Source organism: Ixodes scapularis, unplaced genomic scaffold (genome assembly GCF_016920785.2).
Source record: "Ixodes scapularis isolate PalLabHiFi unplaced genomic scaffold, ASM1692078v2 ptg000925l_1__unscaffolded, whole genome shotgun sequence".
NCBI lineage: Eukaryota > Metazoa > Arthropoda > Arachnida > Ixodida > Ixodidae > Ixodes > Ixodes scapularis.
Genome location: NW_024610070.1, coordinates 347,811 through 352,294, shown reverse-complemented (window position 1 = coordinate 352,294; position 4,484 = coordinate 347,811). Strand labels below are relative to the sequence as shown.

Sequence of the window (4,484 nt, the reverse complement as noted above, 5' to 3'; positions counted from 1 at the left end):
TTAGGAATAGCTCGTGTCAAAGCCTAAATCATGACGCGGTTCTCAGAACCAGCAACGTTTCTTTACGTCGGGGTACTTGGACTGAACTATATCACTGTGGCGGAAACAGTACAGCTCTACTTCAGATTCCATGCACAAAAAAAAAAAAAAAAAAAGCAAGGCAAACTTGGAACGCAAGGCGGACTTAACTGAACATCTCACCAGAACTGAAGTTCACTCATTAGGTCCACAGTCGTGAGATATGTGGCCCTGCTGGCCGCAGATGTAGCACGCCTTGCCGTCATCGGGGCGCTCTGGCGATATGGCCCGTTCCACCACAGTTGTAGCACGACATGGGACCCGAAAAGAAGGACCGTAATGACCCATCTCCTTCGAGCCGCCTCATATGCCATCAGGACCACCAGGACGGCCTCCGCGACCACCACAAGAGCCGTATCCGGCGGAACGGTAGGAGCTGCCGAGCGAACCACCGTCCCCGTAGCCGCCTTCGCCGTAGCGTGCTCCGCCACCACTGTAGCTTCTGCCGCCGCCGCCGTAGTCGCCGCCGCCACCACCATATGCGCCCCCGCCTCCGTAGCCGCCGTCCCAGCTCCGGTTTCTGTTGCTGCTGCTGCGTTTGTCACCTTCCGGGCACTCGCGGGCGAAATGGTCCTGCTTGTGGCACGCATAGCACTCCTGACCACTGATGTCCAGCTGTCTCGGCGATGAGGGCCAAAAAGGACTTGAAATTCAAGCGGAGAGGGACTAGAAGCAACACGCCGGCCGGGTTCCTTGCAGCAAAAGGATTGCCGTAGATTTAGTTGTTCCGACTTGGCCCTGCGGAACTCATCCAAACACCGTGTCCACTGCCATCAATTTGCGGCTCAGGCGCATCACGCTTCAGGTGACGGCATTCGAGTAGTGATTGGCCCCGACGATAAGCCCGATTCCGTCCTCGACGGCATTGTCTGGTGCGACGTTCGCGATGTTCTTGCCCTCCACCTTCATCGGTGTCACCACGACCTCCAATGGGGCCATCATGAGGTCAGCGCAGATGCAGGGTACCTCGAGAGCCTGCACCCGGACTTCTTTCCTGTCGAACCGACTCTGCAGCCAAAGCTTCGCCCGGCGGCACTTCGCTAGATTTGTCGTTGCGTTCCCGGCAAAGGTGAAAATGCTGAGGTCCTCCTCGCCCAGCATCCTGAGACGCAGCCTCTCTGATATGTCGCGTCGGACAAACGTGCGCTGACTACTACCATCCAACAGGAGTCGGAGGAGCTTACGGACCTGAAGACGTTCGGCCCACACACGTGCTGTCTGCAGGAGCTCCTGGCTCTTGCTTGGTCCGGTTGTGTTGTCTTAGATTCCGAGTGATGATTGCAAAACCTTCCCTCCTGCTACCTCCTCCTTCACCGCTTCACCGCTGTCCCTTTCTGCTTATGTACCGCGTCTTGTCACGTTGGGACAGCGCATGGCGGTGAAGTGTCGTCCGCCACACCGCGCACATCTCAGCGATCTGGCACCTCTGCATACTCGTGACAAGTGTCCTCGTTTTGGTGCAACGGAAACAGAGGTTTTCTCGCTGCAGTACCGCTCTTCGGTCTTCCAGCAACATCCCAAAAGCGCCGCCGTCCGGGCCGTGAACGTCCGTGCGACAAAAGACGCATTTATTGCCTGCATCGGTTGCTCTGGTAAGCGCCGCCGCCGATGCAACTCGGGGTCCCTCTGCGCTGCCGCTGTCGTTCCGCCGACGTACCGTGCCCTCAGTTGCCGGTTGCATGCTTTCGCCGCACTGCACCTCACCTTTCAAAAAAGCTCAAGAACCCTCGCAGCCCGTTTTCTCGGTTTCTGACTGCGTGTCTACCTTCCGGCTGTACTCCAGCCCAATATCGGCAGGTATCGCCTTACGAAACACCGTCAGGAGCAGCACTGCATACAATTTATCTTCGAGCCCGAGGGCCTCAAGGCTGCGGACACCCGTCTCAATTTGGCCGTACAACGTTCTGAGTCTCTCGACGTTCCTGGATTCGTGCATCGCTCGAGTAGCCATCATCCTCGACATGAGGTCTTCGACAATTAGGCCCGTTTGCCCGAATCTTTGGGTAAGAAGGGCGAGGGCAACATTTTAGTTTTCGGTTGTTGTTGGAGCCACTCGATCGCGACGGAGGCCCTACCAATGAGGTAGCTTTTCAGGCACCTAAATTCGTGAGTGGCGCAGAGCTACTCGTTCTGATGGATCGTTGGGCGCAATTGGCCCCAGAAGCCGGATCATAACCGAATGTCTCCTCCGATTTTAGTGGTCTCCAATTTCGGTAGCCTTACTGTTGTCAGGGCGTGGTTAAATGAAGGTTGTCCTGAGTCGCTGCCGTGTGTCGAAGAACTTAACTCATCGTCTCGTGTTCCCTGAACTTTCGCTTCACTCGTGTTTTGGCTACGCTGATGCGTTCAGCATACCCTTCAGAGCCACTCACTTCCTCTTCAAGAACTTCACCTTCGACCGACGGCTCGAGTTCTCTGTCGAGCTCTTTTAGGGAGGCTTCTTTTAGATGAAAAATGTCAAGCTTTTCTTCCAGCACACCTATTTCAGTGGGGTCCGAAGTCAGCAGGGCGCCGACCACGTTGATCACTTTCGCTGTGGCGGCGCGCAGATTGTTTCTTTTTCTTTTAGGGCGGTCGATACTTTCCTGGCTCTGGTGCGGCATGTCGTGGTTGTAGTTAATTCCCAGGTTTCGGCACCAAATGTTATGTGATGAAATTAATACTGACAACCTCAAGAAAGGCAGACACAAGGACGCTCCCTCAGTCCGGAAGACCTCATACTCTTCTTCCGCTTGCCATGCGAGTGCTCACGCCACACGAGGCGCACACACAATACAGCAAGTGATATTTTTCTTCCTAGTCGGTTGTCCGTCGGCTGGCGTACATTATTGGAAGGAGCTCTTCGTCCACTTGCTCTTCTAAGACGATCGCCCCCGACCTATTCTTGCTGTCATCTGCACAGGCTTATGTTTTTGCGTCAAAGAAGAAATGTACCACGAGAGGCTTTGCAATCAGTCTCTTTCTCAGCTCGTCAAACGCGGCGTCGTGCTCCGTCGTTCATCTCCGGGATTCGTCCTTCAACGTCAGCATTGCCAGAGGTTTAGCAATGATGGCGATCCCCTTTACAAATGGTCGGAAGTAAATCGCAAGACCCCAAAATTGATGCACCTGGTGGACGTTCGTGGGCTTTGAAAAGTCGAGGACACACTTTAGCTTGAGTCTTTCATGTCACACCCTTCCGGCAGAGATATGATATTTGGGGTAGTCCACTCGGTCCCAGAAAAACTAGCACTTGCTCAAGCGTAACGTTGGTCCTGATCCCCGGAGGAGGTCAAGCACCATCCAGAGATGATCGAGTTTCTCCTCTACGATGGCTGTCGGGAGAAAAATGTTGTCCATCTACGCGAGTGCCAAGGAGTAAGGCAGGGGTCACAGAACAGCGTTGATCATCCTCTGGAACCCTGCCGGAGCATTTTCAAATCCAAAAGGTTTTCGGCCGAACTTGTAATGGCCGACCGGAGTGACGGATTCGGTCTTGTGTCGCCACTCTTCTGACATGGGGATCTGGTAGTAACCCGACGTCAGATTGAGGCTCGTGAAGAAGCACATTCCTCGAAGACAGTCTAATAGGTCGTCAATCAGTGGATGTGGGTACCTGCCCTTCTTTGTCTGGCGACTCAGGGCGTGATAGTCCACGCAGAGTCGTCGTTCACCCGTCTTCTTCCGCACTATGAGGATAGCGTTCGCGTATTTCGAAGTTGAATTGGCGACGCTTCCCGCTTCTTTGAGTTCTGGGATAGTGTCGCTGGTGTGAGCTCATTTTGGGGTCGCCAGTTTGATCTTTATTTCGGCCATTTGCGTATGTCGAACTTCGGAAATATTCTGTGCGTAGCAGTCACTCTACTCGTCGATGCGTTGTTTGAGCACGTCTCGCTGCTTCGAATTACACCCTGTCTCGTTTGGATTTTCTCGTTTGACACGGGCTGCAACTCGGCCAACCCACGGTAACTTACAAAGATGAAATGGAGTCGATCTCTATGCAAGCTGGGTGCTCAGCAGCGCTTCTGTGGTGGGAGGGGTCATCACTGCAGCGACTCGAACACCCTTTGCTCAATCGATCGATTGGAAACTAAAATAAAAAGTAAACACCGTGTTTACAAAATGGAACGCTAACGTTTTAAGAGCCCCTTTCGATGCCGTCGAGCTAGGATGAGCGGCTGCTCAGCCGTCTGCGAAAACGAAGCCTTGCAACATCCAACCTGGCGTAGGCACTCAGACGTTCCCTACCGCTGCTTCCTACCAAGGTATCTGCGATACCGCTGCTGCGGTAGGTTTCACTTTGCAATTTACGGTTCGCGCTTTTCATGCCATGTGTTATGGTAAAAAATCGTAAGTTTTCTTGCCTACCTTGCATTCAGCAGTGGACAGTCCGTTATGCTAACGGACATGTCGTCGGCGCCTTCCAG

The 4,484-nt window shown here is 53.7% G+C and overlaps 1 pseudogene; it reads right to left on the bottom strand.

Moving 5' to 3' along the window:
* Nucleotides 1–213: 213 nt before the first annotated feature.
* LOC115332113 lies at nucleotides 214–1,179 on the bottom strand (annotated as a pseudogene).
* Nucleotides 1,180–4,484: the final 3,305 nt, after the last annotated feature.